Source organism: Equus quagga, chromosome 5 (genome assembly GCF_021613505.1).
Source record: "Equus quagga isolate Etosha38 chromosome 5, UCLA_HA_Equagga_1.0, whole genome shotgun sequence".
Lineage (NCBI taxonomy): Eukaryota > Metazoa > Chordata > Mammalia > Perissodactyla > Equidae > Equus > Equus quagga.
The window spans coordinates 18586871-18607120 of NC_060271.1; the positions used below are offsets into that span (position 1 = coordinate 18586871).

At 44.9% G+C, this 20250-nt stretch overlaps 1 protein-coding gene across 20 annotated transcripts in view; it reads right to left on the bottom strand.

Annotated features, from left to right (window-relative positions):
* MACF1 (microtubule actin crosslinking factor 1) overlaps positions 1-20250 on the bottom strand; it is a 324410-nt gene that overhangs the window by 61678 nt on the left and 242482 nt on the right. The window lies entirely within an intron of this gene.

The following is a 20250-nucleotide window of genomic DNA, read 5'->3' on the forward strand; positions in this document are numbered from 1 at the left end:
GCAGCTGGAGCAGTCCCCTCTGGGGAGGGCTCTGCGACAGCTGGTACATCCTCTGTGACGGCCATTGCAGCAGCTGGAGCTGTCCCCTCTGGGGATGGCTCTGCGACAGCTGGTACTTCCTCTGTGATGGCCACTGCAGCAGCTGGAGCAGTCCCCTCTGGGGAGGGCTCTGTGACAGCTGGTACATTCTCTGTGATGGCCACTGCAGCAGCTGGAGCAGTCCCCTCTGGGGAGGACTCTGCAATAGTCGGTACGTGCTCTGTGATGGCCACTGCAGCAGCTGGAGCAGTCCCCTCTGGGGAGGGCTCTGCAGCAACTGAAACAATCCTCTTAAAAGCAGGCACTGCAACAGGTGGGGTAGTAGCCCCCTCTGGGGCAGATAATGCAGCAGCTGGGACATCCTCCCCTATGATAGCCACTGAAGCAACTGGCACGTCCTCCTCTGAGGGCTCTGTAGCAGCAGCTACAGCAGTTCTCTCTGAGGCAGACACTGCAGCATCTGGGGCAGCATCTACAGTGGGCACTGCAGCAGTTGGGGCAGGCTTCTGTGGGACTGGTATCCATTCCTCCAAAACTGGTTCAGTATTACTAGCCTTGGTAACTTGTTCCTCCAGAAAAATATTTAGCAATGAATCTGAATCTCTCATTTCTGTCCCGCCTCCCTCCGAGGATGCTACATTCAGCTTCGGCTTTATATCATTCACAGTTTCCACTCCATCTCTGCTATGTCTCAGTCCTCCAACCAGCAGGTGCAGACTCAGAATCTCTGACTCTGGGGACTTCCTCTGGAGATCCTGGAAGATCTGTTCTGAGAAGTCTCTATGAAAATGTGCTGGGGCTCTGTCCTCCAAAACCCTGGCTTCATAACCCAGCTCTTGCGCCTCACCATTCTCATCACAAACTTTCTCCATGGACAATTCACAAGGGTCCACATGTCCCAAGGAAGTCAGACTGTTATTTTCTTGATTAATAGCCCCTTTCTCACTTCCCAAATGAATCTCATCTGTTAGTAAATGTGAATCATATGACAACACTTTTACTTCAGATCCTGAGGTAACATCTGTTAGTTCATAGCTAAAAGCAGAACTGAAGGGGACCCTCTCAACACACTCAACGTTCCCCTCAATTTGACTGCAGTCTACTTGGGACAAATTGCCATTTTCTTTGGCCAGCTCAGCTTCAAAGCCTGATGCATTTTCTTCATGAGAAGCCCTGCAATCAGAGTTGGACAGTCCTTCTGGGTCCAGCTTTCCTGGTAACTCTAGATCAGCTGGGTGTCTGAACTTAAATTCCCCGGCAGTCTTGGGACTAAAAGGCACTTTTTCACACTCTTCCTCACTAACAGTAGAGGTGTCCCTCATGGTATCAGAGTGGGCAATAAGTTCCATAGCATTAGGCACCTGAGAAGAAGCCAGGGCACTAAAATATTCACAATCCAATTCAGTATCATAGTCCTTTACCCTCATATTTAAAAAGCCTACATGTTCCTTTTCCAAGGCAGCCTCTGGAAAATGACTAATTACAAGTGAATTTTCTGCATCCTGGGATGGGGCCAGCCCTTCAGAAGAGGCTTGATTCTCCAGCTCAACTAGAGGAGTTACTCCTTCTTCATATAAACACTCCTTTTCAAGTTCAAGAAATATCTGTACTGAATCTGTGTCAGAGAGCTGCTCTGAATCGACATGACCAACAGTACATTCTAAATCTGAAACAAGACCCTCTAGCCCCTGTGCAGGTCTGTTTTTCAGCTCACCTATAGCACTCTCACCTGTGACAACACAACTGTAATCAAGAGGTGTATCCTTGAGAACAGAAGGCAAATGGTCCTTAGCCGGCTGTGGGTCACCAGAGCAACCAATGTGACCAAGAGCTAGGTGGTCAAAAGTCCCCAGGACAGCAGCTGAGCAATCAACTTCATCCTCCACCACTGTTACAATGTTCACTTGTTCTCCTTCAAAAATACCTGCCAGGCTGCTCTTTTTCTCATCTGCCATTAGAGAAGTCTCTCCTCCCTCTGACAGTTTCTCTTCCTCCCACTCCTCCTCAGCCTCCATCATGATCCATCGCTCATCCTCCTCAAACTTTAGCTCAGACTCTGTTTTCTCTCTCAGGCTGGGAGTTACGAGAACATGCAATTCTGGATCCAACACCTCTTCACTCAGGCAAGGGGAGAGAGGTGGCATTTCCACAGTGCAAGTTGTGTCCCCAAGGGGGTGCTGCTTCTCGCTGAAGCCTCCCTTAGCCAAACTTTTCATGGCTCTGGGCCAGGTTGCACTTGAGAATCTGTGTTCCTGCATTACATCTGTGTTACCACTTGCTGCTGCAGCTTCTGATTCTAGAGGCTGGAATTCACGGGGAGAGCTCTCACTGTGCTGCTGAAATCTGAAGTCTTGGCAGTTTCCACTTAAGTTTTTCACATCCTGCACTTCTGGAATACCTATGGACTTGGACACATGTTCCAGAGTTACTGACTCTGACCGAGGTTCCCTGGAGTTCAAATGACCAGAACTTTCTGTTAATGCAGAACTGGACCCCTTCTTCTCTTGCAAGGAAGGATTTGAAGCACCAGCTTCTGAAACCTCACTGAGCGAAGCTTCCATCCTTTCTGCAAATTCTGGGAAATTGGGTGGCATGAAGGACTTCCATGATCTCCTGTTAACATTATCTTTGCGTTCTGCATTTGGTCGCCTTCTGGGTGGCACAGGTGCTGACTTCTGCACATCACTGCTTAGCTTTAGTGCATCAAATATTATTCTCTCATCCAGCTTTTTGCCTTCTGGTGCTCTGGATTCAAAAACGTTAGATGCTGCTCCTAACGTACCATTGCTGGATATAGTACTTCCCTCCATCTTTTCCATGGTGCTTTTTGAAGTCTGATTAAGCTTTGATCCCTGGTCAATTTGTTCATTTATCCTCATTGTATCATATATAGACCGCTGTGGAACATAGCAATCCTCTATATAGCCGTCCTCTTCCTCTCCTTTCCCCAGGCAGGTGGGGTTCTGCCTTAAACAGTCTGGCCTGCTGAGTGGCTTACCCATACTTTTTCAATCAAGATGAACCATCAACCTTTTAAAAGTATTCCACAGGTTCCCCCAAAATGCATTCTGCATAAGTTAAAAATCCTTTTACATGTTCATAACCGCAAACCACCAATTGGATCTGCCCTTCAGAAAGGCCTGGAAATCCCACTTTGAAACCATTCTGGGAGAAGCTCTAAGAGGAACAGCTTTTTCCTCACAGGCTAGCAGCCTCATTGTTACAGACAGATAAATGGTATAATTTAATCAACACAAAATAATTCCTTGTATGGCTTCTGTTTTTTTTAAAGAGCACTGCTGTTTCTAATTCAGTCAGTAAAAAAATCATCTGATACTGACAAGTCTTATTCAATATCTAGTTCCAATCACTTCTCACCGAAGCAGAGTTGGAAGCAGCGGATTTATACCGATTGTGTCCTTTAACAACAATGGCACAGCCTCTAGTCTTCAAGTATGGCCCAAGCTCCTAAGAATTCCTTTCATTTTATCCTCAGTTCCAGCCCTGGAGAGTCCAGCTGGTCTAAATTAGCCATTCGTCCTCCCTAGTTCGGGTGTTTGCATTTGAACTGGGCTGGTTGGCGGATATTCCTGCAACTTAAAACACAGGAAGTCCTTCGTTCGGGGCCAGCTTGGGGCTTCCTGTCTCCAAAACATCATGGCATTGTTGTGGCTCCCAGAACAGCCCTGCGCCGTGGCCGAAAAACAAGGCAAGCGGAGCTCCGCGCCGGGCCTTTCAGAGGCAGGCAGGCTGCAGGAGCGGCCGAGGGTCTCTTGGAAGGGCTCAGTCAGCGCGGCCCACTCCCCCGCGCCCTGATGCGCACCCCGAGGGCTAGGGTCGCCTCACCGCAGGCTGGCAGGTGGCTCCCGCTGCACCGGCCTCGGGTCCCGCGCTCAGGAAGTTAGTTTGTCCCTCCGGCAGCTGAGTCCCGCGTGCTGTGGGCGCCGCCTCCCCCGCCGCTGCCAGTCCCCGGCCCGCAGCCGCCGCGCCGTGGGCTGCATGTCAAGCAGCCGCCTCTATTCTCCGCCGCCGCCGGCCCCGCGGCCCCGCCGTCCTCCCCGCCCGCAGCTGTCACGGTCCCGGCATGCAAACTTCTGGCTGGGAACAAAAGGCTCTGCTCGGGCCGGGCGGGGGCGAGCCCTCCTCCCTCCGCCGCTAGGCCCGCTCGTCCGCCGCTCGCTGAAAGTGCTCGGCTGGCGGGCGGCTCTCCTCCCCCTTCCCCGCGCCGCCCCGCCCCGCCCCGTCCTGCGCGGGCAGCCCCCCTGGAAGCCGGGAGCGGGAGCGCGACAGGAGAGCCAAGGGAGGGTGGAGGCGGAGCCGGGGCGGGGGGGCAGGGAAAAGGAGCGACCGGGGAGACTGGGAGGGGGCAGCGGAGAGGATTGGAGGCCGAGGCTCCGAAGGAGGGGCTTCGGCGCGGATCTGGACGAGGGAGCCAGGGCGCCAACCGCAGGGCTCCCCGGGCCCACGCCCACCGCGCCCCGGGCCAGAGGGAAGGCCCCGCCCCCGAGAGGGCGAGAAGGGGGAGCGGTACCGCGCGAGCCTGGCTGCGCCGCGCAAATCCCCTGACAAAGGAAAGCCCCGCCCTCCTCCCGCTGGCCCGGCCTCCTGGTGCCCCCTCCGCATCCCGACCGGCTGGGCTCCCAACCCAGCCCAAGGGCGAGAGAACCCAGAAGGGGCGCCCCCGCCTCCCGCAACCAGCCGGTTCTGGCAAGGGCCACTCCGGGCCCCATCTGTCGGCAGGGTCTCGCTGGCTGCGGCAAGCCGCTTGCATCGCTCTCGGCTCCAGCTGTGCCGTCAAAGGCTGTCCCTAGTCCCTCCAATGTCATCTTTAGCGCGCCCCTGCCAGGCCCAAGAACACTCTAGCCGGCACTTTCCTGGTATCCGAAAGAATTTGGTCTCGCTCAGAGACCAAGTTATTAAACAAACTCTAGGCACCTTCTCCCCCTTCTCACATGTATCAGGTGTTGGTCCATTCTCCCACCAGGATTTCTCTGCCCACAGACCTGAGTGGTGTCAATGACTGAGGAATAGGTATGGAGGCGGGTGGAGATGTCGGCAGCAGTGCCCCACGCCCAAACACCTAGACTCCTTTATTGCTGTGCACATCCAAGGAAACTTGAACCTCCTTGGGTCCAACTGAAAAGCATGAGCATTTCAAGACTGAAGACGGAAAATACTAGGGCAAGGTGGCCCACAATCCCGTCCACGGCTTTTTGGCTTTTAGAAAAGCCATCTAGTCACCTGGTAACTGTTAAACAGAGAAAGTACAAAGGGCAACCCAGGAAACTGTCCACGAGAGGCAGCTGCACTTCTGAAGGGCTGCAATACTCGGCTTCCTTTGTGATGGTCATTTTCTGATTTTATAAAGGAAAAAAAGTCTATTAAAATTTCTGAATCTCTGTTGGACCATGTGGTCAATATAGATGGTAACACTTATAGAAAAGTTACTTCTATCCTTGACACAAACAGTAGCTGCAGCCAATAGTTGTGTACCAAGATCTGGCAGTGAAATCCTGAGCTGAGCCTTAGGCTTACTTGGGGAACCAGAGATGTCTTTGGCAAAAATGAGGTGTGGGCTGAAGTCTGTGATCAGAATTAAGTTAACCAAAAGACCTTTCACTGGGAAAATGTTTTATACTTCATTTGTCACTTCAAAAGAGGCTGCTGATCAATTCTGCCCACTCAAATCTGAAAGACTCTTTCCCCATGTGTAAACTGAAAGGGGGAGGGGACTGCAGGCTAGATTATGTTTTGACAGGCTTTCTAACTTTAATATTCTTTAGTTCTAAAACTTTTAAAGGAGCTGCCCCAGAACCCTGAGTCTTCCTGGTCCTATACTTCAAGACACTAAAACCCTGTCCTCTGAGGGGAACAGGAAAAACCAAGAATGTGTGACCTAGAGAAGGTTCCAGGCAATGTGAAGTATTTGAAGGGCTGGGATGTGGGAGGAAGGAAGCTTGTTCTGGATGTCTCCTTAAGAGGGCACGCTAAGATCCAAGGGCAGATTTTAAACCAACGAAGAGTTTGCTCACAGCTATTCAAAGAACATGGTATTCCCTGAAGTGATGACTTTCCTGACCCTGTAGGTGTTTGAGCAGAAATTCAAACAATCAGTTGGCAGGATTTAGGGGAAACAGATTTATAAATCGTCTATCAGTTTGTTCAAGATGAATTTTAGGGTCCCTTCTAACTCTGACACACTGTGATCCTAAAGCTTGATCAGCTTACAGATCTGATACTTAACATTTCAGAGAATCCAGGTTTTAATTTCCTTTAATTATTCAGTACAACTGGAAAATCCCAGGGAAGGCAAGATCAATTTCACTAGCAAATCTCCCTGCCAAATATACTCACTTAAGTGTTCAGATATCATAACAGACTGTTTAGTGTGCCAGGGCCCCTCTGGTTGGAAGAATCTGAGGAATTCTGGCTCTGGACTAAGGGTGGGTGGTTATTCTATTATGAAGAATGATCTTGATGTGGAATCACAAACTTCATGGCCAGAAATTCCTTTCCTGTTTCCTCACCAAGTCAGGTGCCAATCAATTCAGTCTTTTCTTAATCCCTCCCCACACGTATCTACCTTATTCTTACCACTCTCGCCAATGCTCTGTATTATAATGTAAATAAATAAGTGGAACTTTTTGGCAACTATGAAGTTCAGATTCAAATTACTTATTAGCTTAAGTCGCACTTTCTGACTCAAGTGTTAGGATAATATTACAAAGAAACTTCTCAAAAGTTCAAACATAGCCTTACAGAAAGGATTACATAAAGTTGTCCAATCCCCCACCCACCCAAAAGCAGCAGCCCAAGAGTGTTTTGCTCCATTTTCATCATCAGTGTGTGTTCAGAAAGAAATCAAGAGAGGAAACACAAGGTCTCTTTCCTCCATGTCTTATTTTTTTAATCTGTTCCTGAGCTTCTCCTTAGTTTTGGTATGTGGAACTCTGCCAGTAGCCATCTCAGTGACTGAAATAAATACCTGATACAGCTTTCAGCCTCTTGTTACCCTGATAGCTCCAACAAAAAAAGCATCTGTTCATTTCACATGCTGTGTGTAAACTTTTAAAAAGAGTACAGGGAGCTCCAGAGAACCTCTTTGGGTGCTTCTCCCATTCCTGTAACCACAAATATACGTGCTGAAGCCAGATTTCAAATTAGTTTCCAGTTTGTTGATTACAGAGTTCAAAGAATTCTCTCCTCATTTCGAAATTCCTAAGAACAGAATTGGTGTCAGATTTTCCTTCAGTGAACTTAGAAGAACAATCCTGGCCCTTCCTGCTGGCTTCCTAATTAAAGACAGCCGAGTGGAATCTCCTCGCACCCTAACACAGCACCCTTTCCAAGTTTTAGAACTGGCACTTTGCCTTTGCCTGCTCCAGACTTAAACTACCAGCCCCCTAAGGCAATCTGGAGACCCCAGATCCACACTTCCTCAGATTGCATAATGCCTTTTCATCCACCTCCCTCTCTTGGAGGATTAGTCCTGACTAGAGGAGGATACAGAAGACTGGTTGGATCTTGCACATTTTAAAGCTACAAAGTGCCTTTCATCTTAGGCTCTCTAGGCTTTACAAGCATGTATTTAGTGGCAAGTGGAAACTCCACAGTATTAGTCTGTACCTGTTGGGCATCAGTCACTACCATTCTTCAGTGCTTTTATTTTATAAAGATGGCTACAGAGTGGCTCACTGAGCAACACAGCATGATGTGAAGCTTGTTTTAAATGGGAAACTAAGGATTTTGATGCTATTTGAGCTCTCATGTATTCCAGAACACATGAGAAAACTTTCCACACACTCTGCAGGAACTCTCATGACCCCTGTAAGCCCTTTCCTGCTTGTAGACTTTCCAAAAAACAGTGTATTAATCCCTCTTTTAGCCACTCACCAAGACACTAGTGATGACAAAAGCATGGGCTTTGCAAGTTAGAAAAGACCTGACAAAAGAGTTGGGGGAAGGAAGACGGGGGAACCAGGGAAAACTTTATGGAGGTATTCACATTTACTCATTAGGATTTGGATATGCAGAAATGGTGAAGACAAGGATTTCTTTTTTGTTGTTGTTGTTTTTGAGGAAGATTACCCCTGAACTAACTGCTGCCAATCCTCCTCTTTTTGTTGAGGAAGACTGGCCCTGAGCTAACATCCATGCCCATCTTCCTCTACTTTATATGTGGGACGCCTACCAGAGCCATGGTGTGCCAAATGGTGCCACATCCGCACCTGGGATCCGAACCAGCGAACCCCAGGCCGCCGAGAAGCGGAACGTGCGAACTTAACCACTGGGCCAGCCCCAAGACAAGGATTTCTAAGTGAAAGGCTAGACGCAGGAAACCTAAAGAGGCAGGGACCCTAAAAGAAGCAAATTCAAAATCAGCGTGGCTTAAGTACAGGGTGTATAAAAGGGAAAAATGAGAGGTCAGAATGGTAAGTAGCTCAAGGCCAGTTCACCAAGGCCCTTGAATGCCAAGCAAGAATTTATGCTTTATTCAGAAAACCATTACTACATCAAGATTTACTTATTTAAACTTACCCAGGAGTCATGACAGTTATTGAGTAGTGTGTGGAAAGTTTCCTAAGAATTTGGAACTGTGTGCTCGTTCAGCTACCGTTTAATATATTACCTCATTTAAAAAATGCAAATCCTTAATTTATAAATGAAGTTTGGGGTGGTAAACTCACTTGTCCAAAGTAACACAGCTATTAAATACCCAGGCTCTCAAGATCTGAGCTTAGGTCTGCAGATATTGCATTGGTATCAATCTGTATAGAATGTAAATTGTAGATGCAGTTACAAGGATTATACAGTTTAGGCCAGAGGTAACAACTTGGACTCGTGAAAATGAGGAAGGGACTGTGAAATGAGGAAGGGGCTCTGAAAGGAATTGTGGAGGCAGAATATCTGGATTTCACAAGTGACCAGATAGAAGGTAGAGGTGAGGGGGGAAAATAAACGTAAAATTACGCTGTGGTATTACTCTTGGATTACTGAGGGCACAGCAGTACTATAAGACAGAAGAGGGGAGGAAGACAATAGGTGAAGAAGATAATACATTCAATTTAGAGCATACTGAGTGTGAAGTACTCAAAGGCTACCCATGTGGAGGTGTCCAGAAAGGCCTCGCACATACAAGATTGAAGTTCAGGGTAGAGATACAGATTTGGAGGCCTTCTTCCATCGAATAGAGAAGGGCTGGACATCCTAGGGTTAACTGTGGAGAGAGAAGAGGGCAGATGAGAGAATTTCAGGAACCACATGTTTGGGAGGTAGGAAGACAAACCAAAAAAGAAAGAAAAGCAGTCAGAGAAGAGAATGGAGAGAGTACAATGTCAGGAAAGTAAATGGACAGGAGGGCTTTAAGAAAGGAGATAGGATGTTAAATGCTGCATAATGAATGAGGAGGACAATGAGTTAGACAAGGTCACTAGACTCGGCAGCTAGGAAGACAGCGAATACGTCTAAGAGAACAGTTGCAGCGCAGTGTGGGGGTTGGATCAGATTATAGGGAGTTAAGGATAAGCAGTGGTGAGAAAGTAAGTATTGGTCCCCCCTTCTTCTTGAGGCTCTGTGCTTTCGGCTTCCATGACACTGTGCTATCCTGATGCTACCTTTCTAACCAGTCCTTCTTTGTCTCTTTGGGCTCCTCTACCTGTCTTCTTAAGCCAAGCAATTTCACAAGGTGTATCCTTGATTCTTTTCATTTGTTCAACAAATAGTTATGGGGTCTACTATGTGCCCTAAACTATGCCAGGCACTAAGGGAGAGAGTGATGAGGAAGACATGGTCAGGAGCCAGCATTCTAGTAGGGGAGACATTCATTTTAATTTAATTGTGGTAAGTTCTCTGAAAGAAGAGCAAACAGTGCTATGAGAGCCTGGGTCAAGGCGCGTGATGTGCCCAGAGGTTCAGGAGAGACTTTCCTGAGTAGTGACCATGTGGGCTTTCACTTGGGACTCAGAGTAGTCTTTCCAGTTCCAGGGTTGCATGACTTCACAACTTTCACAAATTAACAACTTCACAAAGTTGCTCGGCTATTTCTATGAAACAGGTCCCTGGGTTGAATCTCCAAGGAATTTTGCTGTAGGAGTCCTCTCTCCAATATTAGAAAAGGAGGTAGAATAAATATTATAGAGGGAAGAGATTTCTGCAAACTGTCTCTTTCATTTTGTGACTAAAGCAGTTCTTATCATTGATTACAAACAACAACCTAGGTTTGAATTTAAAGAATTAGACCAAAATTAGAGCTCTTACTTTGGGAGTGAATTGAAAGATGACAGAGATATTAAAATGGTTCAGTTGAATGGATGCAATAAATTCAACATGAATTCTTATCATCTTCTTCCCTTGACTCATATATGCATGTAACCAAATATTAGAGACACGTATTTGCTGAAACTGTGAAGAATTAAAGCTTTCCTGTAAAACATCTTGATCTGGTATATATGCTTGGCGGAGAGATTAATTATATCTGTGTTTTTAAGCTGCTTTCCTCTGAAATTAAGCCGATACTTTTTTCCCTCACATTTCAATGTTTTAATTAAAGATTGATTAATATTAAGAGGTATCACTCCCAAAGATGCTGACTTGGTAGTCGCCAATGTATGGCAACAAAGGAAGATAAGATGGTGTATGTTAAAAGCTAATTAGGCCAAGGACCCTGAGATCATTAAAGCTGATCTGATGGGTAACTCTGAGTAACTGGAGAAGTCACTGAGCTGATAATGGCTTCTGGTTAATTCTGGTTAATGATAGGAAAATAACACTGATTTGTAGAGCACATAAACCAAGGTCAAAATGGTCTCAGAGAAACTTGCTGGTTGTGGGATCTGATATAAATTAATAAATTAATAAAAACACATGTATATGTATGTATGTGTATATATATAATACTTAAAGCTCTATTAAGGAGTCATGACCTAAACCCACCTATGTATTGCTGCTCTAGGGTTAGAAACAAGCTCCGGACTTGTTCCCCACCAAAACTGCTGAGGAAGGCTGTTTGTCCATCCATTTGTTTCACTGCTGTCATCAAACTAATTTTACCTTATCTTCATAATTTCCATTTTTCCAAGAGGAAAAATCTAATCTGGTGCTTGGGCTTAGATCAAGTCTTCCGGAGAATGATCATCCTCAAGCATAAAGGGCATAACTTTTCTCATTAAAAAGATTTCATAATATTCTAATTTGTATGTCTGGATAAACTTTTTTAAATAAAAGGATATTATAATTTATTGAGCACTTAATATATGCCTAGTGCTTTCATCTACATCACTTCATTTAATTCTCATAAAACCCCTAAAGGTGTGATTTACCATCGTTCACATTTTATAGGTGAAATAACTATACAGAGAGGTTAAATGATTTCCCCCAAGGTCACTCAGCTAGTACATGACAGAGTCAGAATTCAAAGCTGCATGTTTCTGACTCAAACTCCTATTCAATTCTTTTCACCACACCAAACTGAATGAAGTATGAGGATTTTGTTTAACTGTCAACTAGTTGAGTAAATGACAGTGACTCTAAAGTGACAGGTAACTACAAGACGATATTTCAGAATCTGGCTTTCTTCAAGTGCATCTAAAGTAGCAAATTTCTTTCTTAGTTTTGCTTTGTTCAGGCTAACACTGACAAGAAATTACGTTCCTTTAACATAAGCTAACTGTTAGAGAAGGAAGAGAGCCCAGAGGCAAGATGGAGAAGTGAGGAATCCAGACTAGGATTAGAATTTCTCAGGACACCAAGGATATCTCTCTCAAGTGTTGCAGAGTAGACAGCATTTTGAATCCTAAGGCTTACATGGCTTATGAGAAATAAAGAGCATTCATCCAATCAGTCAAATAGTCACAAATCTCCAACTACGTATATGCCAACATGCTAACTACCTTGAGAGACACAAAAATGGATTTATTGAGGTGAGAAATAGGACAAATATATATAATCAGAAAGCACCAAAATTAAGCAGTAAATGATGAAGGCCAAATGAGTTACACATATTAAGTGATTTAAGAAAATAGAAGTAGTGAGCTGGGGGGATCAAGAAGGTTTTGTGGAGAAATGGGACTTGAACTAAGCCTTCAGGTATGGGTAGAAATCAAACAGGTAAAATGAATAAGGAGTGTTTGGGATAAGTGGATGGAACGGATAGTCTATATTGGAAATAAGACTGGAAAGATAATGGGAATCAAAAATGTAGTTTCCAAGACTGGGGAAGGAAAAGATGGAGGCACAGTTTTAGACCAGTTCTGAAGGATGCCACCATTTAATCCATCAGATCAGATGGCTCCTGCATTGATCTGGGGCAAGGACAAACACTCACAGAAAGAAGGGTGAATACAGACAGAAGCTAAGGGAAAACCATGTTGGAGGCCCAAGTTTTAGAAGGCTACAGCATAATTTATGTCTGTTTTTTCTGTGGGAACCATGTGCATACACGCTGGCTGTCCAATCACACTAGCTCTCTGCATTCCTAACAGAGGATCCTTTGTTCCAAACAGCAAGGCTCAACAGAGACAGAGTCTGATAAAATCACACCAAGATCAGTACTCCCAGCTGGTGCAGGGGATGATGCCGTTCCAGAACACACCCTACAGGAAGCAGCTTGAGATACACAGCTGACTGACTTCCACAGCAGGAGCCTTGTGGCAGGGTAGGGTGGGGACTGGTCAAGCATGGAGAGAATTCTTTAGCCACTGACTCAAATTAGTTGACCAAGATCCTGACTTTATCTAACGCATCTGTATAAGTCACTCTTGGAACCAACTCTATTTCCTAACTAAATTTTGAAAAAAGCTTCCACCAGGAAGCTTCCCCAGGTGGTGGAACTATTTCATGAGTTAACTCTTACTTGTCATGGAATCTAAAGAGAGCAAAATATTAAACTCCTCATCCTGCTAGAAACGAGCTGAATAATCCTTTGGTGTAAGGGGCCATCCTGTGTACTACAGGATGTTTAGCAGCACCCACCAGATGCCAGTAGCAGCCCCCCCGGTTGTGAAAATAAAACATGTCTCTGGACATTGTCAAATGTCCCCAAGGGGCAAAACTGCTTACCTTTTGAGAACCACTGGTCAAACATGAGCTTTGGTGCCAAATAGACCTTTCCAGTCCCAGCTCTAACATTTACATGCTATGTGGCTTGAACAAGTTACTTTAACATCTTCAAGTCTCAGTTTTCTTATCTGCAAATGGAATTTTAAATGTCTGACTTATGGGGGGGGTTTAGGATTATAGTCATTTAGATTTAGGTCTCTCACTGCACTCATACTACAACACAACCACTGCAATTCTCTGTGTCTTTTTGCCATACTATACTGTTAACTAGAGACTATCTGAGACCCCAGCACCCACCACAAGGACTGGCACAGAGCAAGTGCCCATTACAAATGGACTGAAAGGACTATGAAGCCCCTTCCCCTTAACCCCGACACAGGGATCCATGCACCACCACCATGTAGCCCTTATTGTCATTGCCCTGTGGACAAAGATGTGAAAGGTCCACATTCAAATCACAATATTGGTGGTAGGAAAACAGCTTGTAAAGGCCTAGGGAATAAGTGTATCCCATTAATCTTCCAGTCAATAATAGAGACTGGTATTTGAAAAGTGCTCGGTGGTGGCAGTGGCAAAGTATTAAGGAAGGTGGGGAGGGAGCACATTCTCCCCATAGCTAGGTTTTTCCAACCAGGACAGCTGAGACTAGGGAAGAATTCATCTGGCAGGAGAAAGCCCTTTGGTGCCGTGATGCTTTGGTGCAGTGACCTGACACGACTCCCTGTGGGACTGATTTTGTTCCTGGTGAACCAACCAACTCTAACAATGCAATGCCCTTCAAAGCATTTCCTCACACCTCCCAGAGGCTCACAGCTGACAGCTCCTGTGTCAGACAGCTGGCTTGAAAGTACCTGGGATTTTCCTGAAGCTCAGGACTAGGCTAAGGCTGAGACCACTTACCGTGCATTTCTAGACACAGCGAGAGAAAGAGGCCTGTTCTGCAAGTCTGTGCTTATCTCAACCATGTTCACTAATCAAATACTTCAACACAATAAACACATGTTCTGCATAGGGTAAATTCTAGTTTTTCTAGAAACATATTTTTCTTCCTTCTTGTACAAAATCATATATGATGAATCTTAGTTGCAAATGCTGACACTGTATGCAAAGAATTTCAGTAAACTCAAACTGCTCAGTCCTTCATTCTGATTGAGGATATATCCATTTGTTGCTTGAAAATCTTTCCTTGCTATCACAATTTCCAGACAGATTTTTGTGAAATCCATCAACGCTTTCTGGACGACCTTCCATTTGATTTTACTACCTTTGCTGAGGCATGAGGCTCCTTTAGGATGATGTAACAGCTGCAATCTTGGGATTTTGCTTGTGATGCTGATATTTAAATACTAATGGCAATACTTTAAAATGCAGCTGGAAAAAGTTCAACGTGAAGCAAATTTAAAGGCCTTCAAGGCTCCTTCACTTTCTCCCCACCCTGTTGCTACAGTGAGGGTGGAGAGGATTATTACAGAGCACTGGAATTCTTTGCAGGGTGGGGTGGGAGGGGGGTCGCATAAGGGTTATAAATACCAGCAGCGGAACTGTGAGCTCCTGGGCTCTGCGCTAGGAGAACAACTGACAGACCACAGTCTCCCCTTAAAGGCACAGAACAAGGAAGCTCCCTGAGGTATTTCCATAAGGCAGTTCCTCTTCTCTTTAGAAATACATCATCAACCAAACACCTGCGTCAACAGCTCTACACAAAACAAGCTGCAGATGCCAGGGAAAGTGACCAGGAGATTTTAAACCAGGCACAGATTAGCACTAGGAGAAATAAAGACTCCAGGGCCTGGCCTAAAGGAAGGCTGACTTAGAGGCAGTTGTTGCTACCACACAGTCATAATCACATGGTCAGAAGGCTGCTTGCTACATAAACATTTAACTTAATCGACAAGCACCTTTTCCAACTGAATCCTAAGTTTCCCACATACAGGTGGCAATTTTTTTCTAGGGCAGTGGTTCCAGGGGACATTTGGCAACATCTACAGACATTTTTGGTTGCCACACTGGGGAAGGGCTGCTACTGGCATCTAGTGGGTAGAGATCAGGGATGCTACTAAACATCTTACAATGCACAGGACACTGTCCACAACAAAGAATTATGCAGCCCCAAAGGTCAAGAGTGCTGAGGTTGAGAATGTTCTAAGGCATTCTCTCTACTTCACTGGACCCTAGTATTTCCTACTGGAGTAATCTTGTTTAGGGAAGAAAGAAAAAAGACCAAGGGGTCAGCCTGGTGGCATAGTGGTTGGGTTTGCACGCTCCACTTTGGTGGCCCAGGGTTTGCAGGTGTGGATCCCAGGCATGGACCTATGCACTGCTCATTGGGCCATGCTGTGGTGGTGACCCACATACAAAGTAGAGGAAGACTGGCACAGATATTAGCTCAATGACAGTCTTCCTCAAGCAAAAAGAGGAAGATTGGCAACAGATGTTAGCCCATGGCCAAACTTCCTCACCAAAAAAGAAAAACCAAGACAGACCAAGGGCCAGCACAAAGTGGGGGTGGGGGTGGGGGTGCCTACTCAACTTATCTTGGCTGCTGTAAAGCTGGAGATACCTAATCCTCCAGGTGACAGACAGGTCATATCAAGTGTGATTTCCTTTCTCTCCAAGGGCAGATAGATAATGCTGACCTCATTTGTTTTATTCTCTAGTGACTCTAACTGGCAAAACTGTAGATGGGCTGACACTGTCTTTGTAATTATTTGAAAGGAAGGAGTAAGTATCTATGTGCAAATTTGCGGTCTCTCAGCTTCATGTCAGGCCCTGTCTTCCAAGAGTTTTCACAAGTGCCATAGGGAAGCCTAAGCTTGCTTACCATGAGGGAGAAAATCAAAAGAAGAGGTTTACAGGGCTTTCTTGTTCTGGCTTCATATTCATAGTAGGATACTGAGGCGTCTAGACAGAAGCTGCAAGTGTATGCAGCCCCTGACCCTGGGCTCTACTCAACCTGCATGAGGACTGAGAACAGTGCTAAGGAAGCCTGCTGCCTCACCTATATCCCACCAGCCCAGCCTCAAAGACAAAGAAGGAAAAGACCCACTGGCTTGCATACTTCAAGTGTACCATTAGATGAGGTGAACCTTTGTGAAACCTACTTACTATAAAAAGGTTTCCATTTTCCCCACTTGTTCTTTCTCCCTCATCACTGAGTAGAGTGCCAAGTCTGAAGCCTAGCCTAAACACCTAGTAAATATAAATACATACGAAATATGGAATGCAAGAGGTGCATCCAGGTTTCTTGTTACTGCCCACCAGTATGATGCCAAAACCACCACAAGCTTCCTGACTGAGAGGCCAGCGTGGTTCATGAGGGGGGTGCAAAGGAGAGGCCGGTTTAAGACTCAGAAAGACCTCAATCCTTGACTACAAAACCCACATAGGGAATTTCAAAATGAGGAAAGCCTCTTGTTATTATGAGACTTAATAGATTTCTTCTCTAAATTTCCAGTCATTTTCTACCCTTCCCAGGAAAGTCACCCTGGGGCAATTCTTTGGCTTAAGTTTCAGTGAAATAAAGGTCCCTCCTTTCTTGTTTGTCTCCTGTTATGTACATTCAATTCCTTTTCCTCAATAATCAGAGACTCTCTTGTTCAGGAAAACGGAATTTCCTGAACAGATTAGCCAAAGTCTTTTCCTTCCAATTTTCTGAAAACATGCTCAATATTCTCATTTGTGATTTCAGGAATGGCTTCTTCTTTTCTGCTTCCAACAGAGAGCTGAACCCAGTAAAGCACCTAACTCAGGAAGGTTTGAGGTCTTTGCCTGTTAGAGTGAGAAAGGACTCTCTTCCATTCCCATCTGATAGATCCTCACTGGCTGACCAGATTCTATCAATTATTCAGAAGTAATCGAGGGAAAAGCCTCTTCTAGGAATGATGACTTTCAGTTTTTCACATTTATTTAAGGAGGAAACAATTCTTCCCACAGGCTAAATGCTTTTCCATGCATTTATCAGCACTACTGCACTGTCCCAAGTCCGCCTGGGCTTCTCCACAGATTTGACTCATCTGTTTATTCTGACCATACCCAGCAGAGTTTTAGCTAGGTCAAAGCAGAACCACATTCCTGTCTCACAGATTCATATCCTCTTCTCTTCACCGGATTCTGTGCTGAGAGCGTGATCTCATTATAAAAAGAAAAGAGCTGAAAAGTTAACGCTAATGCTGTTTCTTAATATTTATTTTCAACTCTGTTTTTTCCTTATTAAAAACAATTTGAATCTGAAAGCAGACTCACATTTTACAAATCTGGTCTGCTGCTGGTGAGAGGGAAGATTAATCTACTGCTGGATTATAGAACACATTAACCCAGGAACTCAACACTCAAAACATGAAAATGACTCAGTCCTCAGAACGGGTCCCAAAAGACCTTTCTCTTACTCAGCCTCAAGGGGACTGTGGAACTGTCCACAGAGCTTTTCCCCTCTTATTGTTTTCACTTCCCATGAGCTCAGCATGAGCTAAGCTAGGAGTATGCTCTTCCCCTTCTGACCAAAGACCTTTGCTGAGGGGAGGCAAAAATTCTTCCCAAAGCCTTTGACTTTATAAGATGGACCTACAGAACCAGACTTCTGATCTGCACCCCCAACTTGAAGAGAATACACACAGGGCACACAACTTCACCACCCTCCCTCTCTCACTCTTCTAATCTTGCCTTGTCAACACTAGGCCCCTGCAGATAAACACACTCTGCAGGTGACCAGCTGATCAGTGTCTCATCCCAGCCTTTACCTCCCATTGCTGGTAGGAGGCTTATTCTTAGAAATCAGTGAAACAAGTCTACTATCACAAGCAACCAAGCAGCTACTGAACTCTGAATGCTACTAGGATACAAATAAAACATGGTAATGTCCAATCATTTCTTAAAATCTTCCAGAAACATCAAAATTCAGAATATCTCTAGAAACCAAGGATCAAGTGAAAAGTAAATGATTACTTGTCCTCAAATCCAAACACTATATATGCCTGCTTGTGAACTCTTTTTTATATTCTAGTTCATATGTAATGCAATTTTAACAGGTCTGTTTACTTCATTTTCTAGCTCACTGAAGATTAGAAGGAAAAGATAGACTGCTAAAGGCAGACCTAGTCACAGCAGTGACAAGTAATAGCAGTAAGAAATAATACCTGATATCAGGGTAACAGGGAAAAAAAAGAAACTAGACCTCCACCCTATATATACAAACCTCCAATCCAATCAGTACGACAACGTAGAGGCCCAAAACAAGAGCTTCAATACAGAATTCAAACTGCACAGTCATTTAGGAACATCTAAACAAAGCAGCCCCAAATGTCTCTAATTTCCTTGAGGATATCACCATAGTAGAAAATAGTATAATCTTTTCAGTAATGCTAACCTGCACTCACACACACACAAAATAAATCATGCACAATATAGTATTTAGAAAATTAGGCAAACAAAATTTAAAATAATTCCCATATAAACCAGAATCTAGTTTGATAAAACTATTTTGGAGCGTAAAAGGATAAGCTTCAGTTTACTAAGAAATTCATTTAGTTAGTTAGACAGTTAATTCTAAGTAACCTGGATCCGAGTAAGTTGGATAAACACAGCGTGCCTGTAGAAGAGAGGCTCTGCTTTCGAGGACTTACAATGGAAGAGGAAAGAAAAGTGTACACAGTGAAGCAGGGAAGGCCACTCCGCCACTGGAATAGAGGTGTGGCAGTTCCTAAGAGCAACACACGTGAGCTCATGGGTGTGAATTTTCTCTACCTACACTTTCCTTATTTGGGTGCCTCAAGAAATACGATGACTTGTGTTGTTCCAAACTGCACTATCTCCAAACACAGTTAGGGGCGTCCAGCCAACGTTTCACTTTCATGCTGGACATTCCCTAAGCTAGAGGGGCCCTTCTGAAACAGCCACCTTTCTGCACCTGGATCTCGTCTACAAATCTGTGACCTTTCTCGGGACCAGATGGCTCTGACCTGGTGACAATACCATCTCTCCATCTATGTTTTTAACAGAAAAAATCCTGACAGGCAGGGGCCCTGAGAGAACAAATTAAGTCTAATGGCAGGACTGTGAACTGTGTAAGTGGGACTAATGAACACTAGTGATGGAAATAAAGTGCTGGAAGTATCCTTTCCAAATCTACTCCATGCACCAAGAAGGACACAGCAGCAGAGAGGCCTTCACAGTGGAGTGAGGCACTTCTAGGTATTTACAAAAAAGGGAACTCTTAGGGTGAAAGGCTCATGCAGTGAGAGCCAAGACCCAACAGACAGTCCTAAGAGTTCCAAGCCCCTGACCTGGCAAATTTGCACTTTTGAGTCAACTCCTCTCATCTTCCCCAGTTGTTTTAATTTAGACTCACAAAATCTCAGGAGTGGAAATTCTGACTCAGGCAAAGGATTAAAACATTTTCAACTAAGGTAGCACTTCTCACACTCTCCTGTAGGTAGCAAACTTGGACTCTTGAGGAGTCTGAGGTGTTAGTCTTAAGCACTACTTGCTGTAAGTGCAAAATTTCTTTTTTTTCAGATTTTATTTTTCCTTTTTCTCCCCAAAGCCCCCGGGTACATAGTTGCATATTTTTAGTTGTGGGTCCTTCTACATGTGGCATGTGGGACACCGCCTCAGCATGACTTGATGAGCGGTGCCATGTCCACACCCAGGATCTGAAATGGCGAGACCCTGGGCCGCTGAAGCAGAGTGTGCGAACTTAACCACTCGGCCACGGGGCCGGCCCCCCAAATTTCTTTGAAGTGTCATGTTTTATCTTAATAATTCATGAGAATTTTGCATTTTATTTCATAATACATCGATAATACATCAATAATTTTCCCTCGAAATCTGTGAAAAAAATCAAGATTTTGGGGGCTGCCACAGTTAAGTTCGTATGTTCCACTTAGGTGGCCCAGGACTCACTGGTTCAGACCCCAGATGTGGACATAGCACCGCTTGGCAAGCCATACTGTGGTAGGCATCCCACATATAAAGTAGAGGAAGATGGGCATGGATGTTAGCTCAGGGCCAGTCTTCCTCAGCAAAAAAAGAGGTGGATTGGCAGCAGATGTTAGATCAGGGCTAATCTTCCTCAAAAAAAAAAAAAAAAAAAATCAAGACTTTGGGAAGATGAGCCCAGGTTTATCTTACAGCTTCTCATACCTCAATTTGAAAAACAGG